The sequence below is a fragment of the Micromesistius poutassou genome (genome assembly GCF_964030765.1).
Source record: "Micromesistius poutassou genome assembly, chromosome: 19".
Taxonomy (NCBI): domain Eukaryota; kingdom Metazoa; phylum Chordata; class Actinopteri; order Gadiformes; family Gadidae; genus Micromesistius; species Micromesistius poutassou.
In genome coordinates, this window is record NC_140289.1 from 12,622,930 (window position 1) to 12,630,627 (window position 7,698).

The 7,698-nt window shown below is 38.8% G+C and overlaps 5 non-coding genes across 5 annotated transcripts; all 5 read right to left on the bottom strand.

The window, feature by feature from the left end:
* Positions 1-194: 194 nt before the first annotated feature.
* AC3HAE_034675 (transfer RNA threonine (anticodon AGU)) lies at positions 195-268 on the bottom strand. Its single transcript has one exon. It is a non-coding gene; the product is annotated as a tRNA-Thr (tRNA).
* Positions 269-515: 247 nt separating this feature from the next.
* Positions 516-588, bottom strand: AC3HAE_034676 (transfer RNA lysine (anticodon CUU)). The gene has a single exon. It is a non-coding gene; the product is annotated as a tRNA-Lys (tRNA).
* Positions 589-1,162: 574 nt separating this feature from the next.
* Positions 1,163-1,236, bottom strand: AC3HAE_034677 (transfer RNA threonine (anticodon UGU)). The gene has a single exon. It is a non-coding gene; the product is annotated as a tRNA-Thr (tRNA).
* Positions 1,237-1,483: 247 nt separating this feature from the next.
* AC3HAE_034678 (transfer RNA lysine (anticodon CUU)) lies at positions 1,484-1,556 on the bottom strand. The gene has a single exon. It is a non-coding gene; the product is annotated as a tRNA-Lys (tRNA).
* A 574-nt stretch (positions 1,557-2,130) lies between these two features.
* On the bottom strand, positions 2,131-2,204 carry AC3HAE_034679 (transfer RNA threonine (anticodon AGU)). The gene has a single exon. It is a non-coding gene; the product is annotated as a tRNA-Thr (tRNA).
* Between the last annotated feature and the right edge of the window lie 5,494 nt (positions 2,205-7,698).

A 7,698-nucleotide genomic window follows, 5' to 3' on the forward strand; every position in this document is an offset into this window, starting at 1 on the left:
CATGACGCTTTCCCCTGCCCACCCAAGAGTGAACGCCAGATTGCTATGGTTAGTGCACATATAGTTGACATTGAAGGAAAGTCTATTGTATAGATACTTTGCAGGTTTGCAACCACTAGCAAAAAACGCTGATGAGACGAGATGTTTTTTGGTGCCTCAAGAAAAGCTTGTATCAAATTATACTGCAGACTGCAAGGTACTGCTGGGATTTGAACCCAGGATCTCCTGTTTACTAGACAGGCACGTTAACCAACTAAGCCACAGCACCACTTTGGACAGAATCAAAATACTTTACCAAATTCTTGTAATAAAAAGTCAGTATCAATATGTTCTTATCTGTGGCTGTGTGATAAGACTTACAGTTATGGGCATCTTAGGCTTGATGTGGGAAAACACCTATGGTGGTCTCCCAGCAACCCCTTAAGAGGGCAGCTTACTTTTGCCACAGACAATGCATACAATTACGGTTGCAGTCATCTTCACAGAATGCTTACGCCGATGTCTAAAGACATAGCAGCCCAATGTGGGGCTCGAACCCACGACCCTGAGATTAAGAGTCTCATGCTCTACCGACTGAGCTAACCGGGCATTTTAACTATATTGACCCTGCCAATTTTCAAACAAAACTGGCCAAGACAAAGTAATCAATGAGCATTAGTCCCATCAACCCTTTAAGAGGTCGTCTTTGCTTTGCCACAGACAATGTATACAATTATGGTTGTACACATCAAGACAAAATACTTGTGCCAATGTCTAAAGACATGGAAGAGTCATGCACTGACTGAGCTAACCGGGCATGAGAAATGTATTCAATGTTGCAAAATATCACATTGACCTTGTGGAACCCTAACCTTCAAATCCAGCAATTTTTTTGCTGGTCTCCCATGGGATTTTTACCAATGTCTAAAACACATTCATGTAATGGCATAAGGTGAAAGAAAGCTGTATAGATTGCATAGATACATTGCATGATGCTTTCCCCTGCCCACCCATGAGTGAACGCCAGATTGCTATGGTTAGTGCACATATAGTTGACATTGAAGGAAAGTCTATTGTATAGATACTTTGCAGGTTTGCAACCACTAGCAAACAAACGCTGATGAGACAAGAAGTTTTTTGGTGCCTCAAGAAATGCTTGTGTCAAATTATACTGTAGACTGCAAGGTACTGCTGTGATTTGAACCCAGGATCTCCTGTTTACAAGACAGGCACTTTAACCAACTAAGCCACAGCACCACTTTGGACAGATTCAAAATACTTTAGCAAATTCTTGTAATAAAAAGTCAGTATCAATATGTTCTTATCTGTGGCTGTGTGATAAGACTTACAGTTATGGGCATCTTAGGCTTGATGTGGGAAAACACCTATGGTGGTCTCCCAGCAACCCCTTAAGAGGGCAGCTTACTTTTGCCACAGACAATGCATACAATTACGGTTGCAGTCATCTTCACAGAATGCTTACGCCGATGTCTAAAGACATAGCAGCCCAATGTGGGGCTCGAACCCACGATCCTGAGATTAAGAGTCTCATGCTCTACCGACTGAGCTAACCGGGCATTTTAACCATTTTGACCCTGCCAATTTTCAAACAAAACTGGCCAAGACAAAGTAATCAATGAGCATTAGTCCCATCAACCCTTTAAGAGGTCGTCTTTGCTTTGCCACAGACAATGTATACAATTATGGTTGTACACATCAAGACAAAATACTTGTGCCAATGTCTAAAGACATGGAAGAGTCATGCACTGACTGAGCTAACCGGGCATGAGAAATGTATTCAATGTTGCAAAATATCACATTGACCTTGTGGAACCCTAACCTTCAAATCCAGCAATTTTTTTGCTGGTCTCCCATGGGATTTTTACCAATGTCTAAAACACATTCATGTAATGGCATAAGGTGAAAGAAAGCTGTATAGATTGCATAGATACATTGCATGATGCTTTCCCCTGCCCACCCAAGAGTGAACGCCAGATTGCTATGGTTAGTGCACATATAGTTGACATTGAAGGAAAGTCTATTGTATAGATACTTTGCAGGTTTGCAACCACTAGCAAAAAAACGCTGATGAGACGAGACCTTTTTTGGTACCTCATGAAATGCTAGTATCAAGTTATACTGCAGACTGCAAGGTACTGCTGGGATTTGAACCCAGGATCTCCTGTTTACTAGACAGGCACTTTAACCAACTAAGCCACAGCACCTCAATAGACAGGATCAAAATACTTTACCAAATTCTTGTAATTCTAAAGACACAGCATGGTTATGCTATGGTTAGTGCACATATAGTTGACATTGAAGGAAAGTCTATTGTATAGATACTTTGCAGGTTTACAACCACTAGCAAAAAACGCTGATGAGACGAGATGTTTTTTGGTGAACCCAGGATCTCCTGTTTACTAGACAGGCACATTAACCAACTAAGCCACAGCACCACTATGGACTAGCTCAAAATTCTGCAAAAATGTATACAATTATGGTTGTACACATCAAGACAAAATACTTGTGCCAATAAAACTAAAGATATGGAAGAGTCATGCACTGACTGAGCTAACCGGGCATGAGAAATGTATTGGTAACACTTTATAATAACTATCCGTTATAACTAGTTAATAGATCATAAGTAAACTGTTAATTAATGAGTTATTAATGACTTGTTAAGTGTTTGTTAACAGTGTTTGTTAAGGATTCATAATGATGCTTTGTAGATAGTTAATAGATCATTAATAAACTGTTAGTTAATGAGTTATAAATGACTTGTTAACTGTATGTTAATGATTTATAACTATACCTTATAAATTAGTAATAGATCATGAACAAGCTATTAGTAAATTACTTACTAATGACTTAAGTATCAGTTAATAGTTTATATATGTTATTGGGACGTTATTCTAAAGTTGCAACTATTCCTCATTTATTAACTGTTAGTAAATGAGGAATAGTTACAACTTTAGAATAACGTCCCAATAACATACATAAGCTAATAACTAATACTTAACTAATATATTAACTCACACTTTACAGATCAGTAGTTAATAGTTTGTTAACCATCTACTAATACCAGTGAAACTTTGTAGAACAGCAAATGGGTGGAACAAGTTCACGGTACAGAAATTTGATGTGATGTTTAAAATATCAAATTTTTGTACCTCAACCTTGTTCCACCCATAGGCTTTTCTGTGTACTGTATTTTACCAAAGAAACACCACAGATGAAATGTTGAACATTGTGTTTAATGTATAGAAACACACATACTGAGCCATCACATGGCAGAACAGCAGTATACAACAGTATACAAACCCATGAGGTTTGTGCACTTTTTGTGAAAACATGAAAACAGAAAAAAGAAGAAGAAGAAAGCTTAGGTGTTGTGTCACTGTGGGATGGTGCCCTAGAGCAGTTCGGTTGTAGCTCGGGTCTGGTTCACTAAGTATAGAGGGTCCAAGTTGTGCTAAGACATGTTCATATCAATAATGCCAATGGCTTGATTTTGATTTTTGTTTTCATGTCCTGCACAAAAAGTGCACAAACGGTATTATCGCGGTATTTTTAAAAGTGTGTTCAATATGTTCAGAAAGCACTGATAGGCCTACGGAAACTGAAATAGTTAAAAGTGTTTATTATATTTATTTATATTATCAAAAGTGCAACTTTTAACATCAAAGAAACAAGGGTTCAGCATGTAAACTTAAAGCTTATTTATCAGGAACATTTACAGTAGTGCAGGTTTAATCCAAACATTCAAGACATAAAGAACAATATGTAAACAATTACACACTCTCCGTCTCCCGCCGACACTTCCTCCGCAGATCGCCGTGACCGCGACCTCATAATGTTCACTTTACATGCACATTCTTGCCTTTGACCACAATGAATTTGAAGTAGTGCTTATATCTCCACCTTAAAAATACCAACTTTTCATCGGATTGCTCCGGACTCGCCATTTCTACTGCTTCATCGAATCTGTTTGGTGTTTGTGTGTGCGTGTGCGTGTGCGTGTGGCACGCGTATCCTGGCTTGTGTGTAAAAACACTGGCTCCGATTGGCTACCATGAAACACGACTCTGCCTTAGCCAATCATAATCGCTAACCCACCCGGTCTCCGTCCTCACTAGCAGTTTGTGTGTGCAGCCAGGGGTGCGTTCGGATTACGCAGTTTATTCAATCAATTCATGGTAACGCACCGCATTTAACTGTCAGTAACAGCGTTGTAACGACGGAAAAATGAATTAGTTAGATTACCCGTTACTGAAAAAATAACGGCGTTACTTAACGCCGTTATTTTAAACGGCGTTATTCCAAACACTGCTCGGATGAAGCGCTGGGAAGGATTTAAGCACACGGTTTCCACACCGCGGGCGCGGTTATCCACCGCGATAATAATTTTATTTGAAATGAAAACGGTAATTGTTATTGACAACATTTTTATCGCGGTTTACCGTTACACCGGTAACCGTTACATCATACTGTTGTATACTGCTGTTCTGCCATGTGATGGCTCAGTATGTGTGTTTCTATACATTAAACACAATGTTCAACATTTCATCTGTGGTGTTTCTTTGGTAAAATACAGTACACAGAAAAGCCTATGGGTGGAACAAGGTTGAGGTACAAAAATTTGATATTTTAAACATCACATCAAATTTCTGTACCTTGAACTTGTTCCACCCATTTGCTGTTCTACAAAGTTTCACTGGTATTAGTAGATGGTTAACAAACTATTAACTACTGATCTGTAAAGTGTGAGTTAATATATTAGTTAAGTATTAGTTATTAGCTTATGTATGTTATTGGGACGTTATTCTAAAGTTGCAACTATTCCTCATTTACTAACAGTTAATAAATGAGGAATAGTTGCAACTTTAGAATAACGTCCCAATAACATATATAAACTATTAACTGATACTTAACAAGTCATTAGTAAGTAATTTACTAATAGCTTGTTCATGATCTATTACTAATTTATAAGGTATAGTTATAAATCATTAACATACAGTTAACAAGTCATTTATAACTCATTAACTAACAGTTTATTAATGATCTATTAACTATCTACAAAGCATCATTATAAATCCTTAACAAACACTGTTAACAAACACTTAACAAGTCATTAATAACTCATTAATTAACAGTTTACTTATGATCTATTAACTAGTTATAACGGATAGTTATTATAAAGTGTTACCCAGACAAAGAGACCTTTTGGTTAAAATTACAACCCAAGTGTGGATTGTGGGAGAAGAAAATAATAGTACAAGGAGTGATCACAGGGGTCCCAACTGAGTTGACGATGAGATTATGAGAAATGTGACGGGAGCTAAGGTGGAAAGAGTGAAAAGGTTGATGTATTACAGCAGTCTGGGCAATCTACATTTTTTATTCTCAACAATGGTAAGAAGGACCTTACTCCCTCTCCTCACTGGAGAAGCCGTCACTGGTATATATGTGTATTTATAAAACGGGGGGCCTAAATCAAGCGATCTGATTGGTTCCCAACCGTTGTATATTGAGCGTATACACACAGCTATGACGCCCGTTCAGTTTACAGAGTCCAGTATCACTCCGCGCCTAACTCTAACTGTTGTTTATGTATATATAAAAGCGATAGCGTAGTTCACTGAAGCCTAAAAAACATGTTGATTGCTGGAGAGGGTGGAAATGTTGTAAAGCAATAGGCACACGGTCGGCAATTTAGCCTACTATCGAGTTCGAGTGAACTCGATAGAAGGCTAAATTGCCGGCGAATCAAGCTACCGTCTTTAGCCTAGCCTTCTCTCTGAAGGACGCTACAGTGTGTTGCATAGCAACCGCCGTACACTTTGCCGGCAGCCAGGAGGAACTACTTTTTTGTATTCGTTAAAAAAAATGCTTTTCCGACTTTCTAGCTTTTTCAAAATTGAGGGTGTCTATGACTTTCATTTCGCCATATTTACGTTACCGTTTTATAAAAGCAATAGATCACTTCAGTCAGTGATATACGGTCATTATACCACAGTGAAGGGGGTCGCCGCCCCTCCGCTGCGCGTCGGGACGGACAACGCCCCTTAACTGTGGTATAATGAGCGTATACCACAGCCTGTCGTGATCTATTGCTTAAATATATATATGTCTGCTAAGCTAGAAAAATCGCAGAGAGTCTGGGAATATTCGCACCTACCAAGAATACCCCTCAATAAGTGTGTGAAACTGCTTGTTTGCGCTCAAACTTTACTTCCGTAATAATGCGACGTAGTGCAAAAGTCGCTTCCCGGCATACCCGCAATGTTTACAACTTCTCAGGTGTGAATTTGCAGACACACACGCAAAGCTTTCCACCATTCCCAACAGAGTGAGTATGCTGAGCAATCACAGCCGACTGGGCCACTCAGGAGGGGGGCCTTAAAGCGACATTTTTTGAAAGATACTGAAAATGTTCTACAGAAATTAACTAAATTAAAGTGTGAGACTAGTGAGCACATCCAACAGCTGTCTTTGAAGCATGTAGCCAATGCTGTGGAGTTGCATGAAGAAACAATAAATACATTTAAAATATCTGATGGTATCCAAAACAATACACAGCCAAAAAACATTAAAAGAGCCAACGATGAATTTGTGTCTGAATAAGACTAACCCCCATAGTAATCCAAAGCACACAGCCAATCCTGTAATAGAATGGGAAGAGAGGAAAGGGTGAGTTCTGGTCGTCTGCAATTTGATGACAAACCAGATGAACAAATGATTGATCATGGAAAGCTGGTTCTCTGAGTGCTAGCAAGGACTTTCAACAACGGAATAACTGGACCAGATGACAAAATGGCTGGGAGCCAATTTGTCAGGAAGCAAAAAGAATTTGTGCAGTTTTCGATCTTTTAGTAAAATAAATAAGCAAATCCAATTGGTTCAATTTATTGAGTATTTTAGAAGGAAAAGATCAGCATGCTGAATCTTTGCATTTGAAACAAAACCATCCTTTTTTCCAACAATGTCCCATGTGTTTACGGCTGGTGGTGGAGTTATGTTCATAGTAATGAGGCATTTTTTTTCGGTCGGAACTACCCATGGTATTATTTAAAGGACATAGTGTTGGTTCCTTTTCCCTCATCCATATTCAAAGGGTACATAAAACTTATATTTTTTACAAATAAAACAATGCAAACAGTACAAAACCAACAGGGTTGTGAACTGTTGAGTGATATAATATATCATAGCCTGCATAAATATTTATATTTATTATATATTACGGTTGTGACGCATATCAGCACATATAATAGCTAGCTGTAATATCCTCATATAGCCACAAGGGAGCAGGAACGTACATAGCCACAAGATGTCAGCACCAGCACACATACAAGGAACTAGGAGGCGGGCGCTCAACACCATAGCCAATCAGAGCACGTTATACGTCATAGAGGCCACACCTGCCAAGTACCAAGGAGAGAGCATAAGCCAGAAGAGATCAGAAACTCTCGAGGCTGCATATCGATCAGATATCCAGCTAAGCGTCTCTCCATGTGTGCCTATACAATTCCCCTCCTTATGCCTCATAGATCGTACCAAACCTGTACTAAAGCGATTTACAAGCGATCCTGATTCGATGGCCCTTTTCTGCAAGAAAACTACATGGTTTCAATTCATACATACTCAAGTAATTTCCATCACAAATAAATAATCAAATTATGAAATCTGAAGATCATAGCTGTAATATCTAGACAAAGAAGG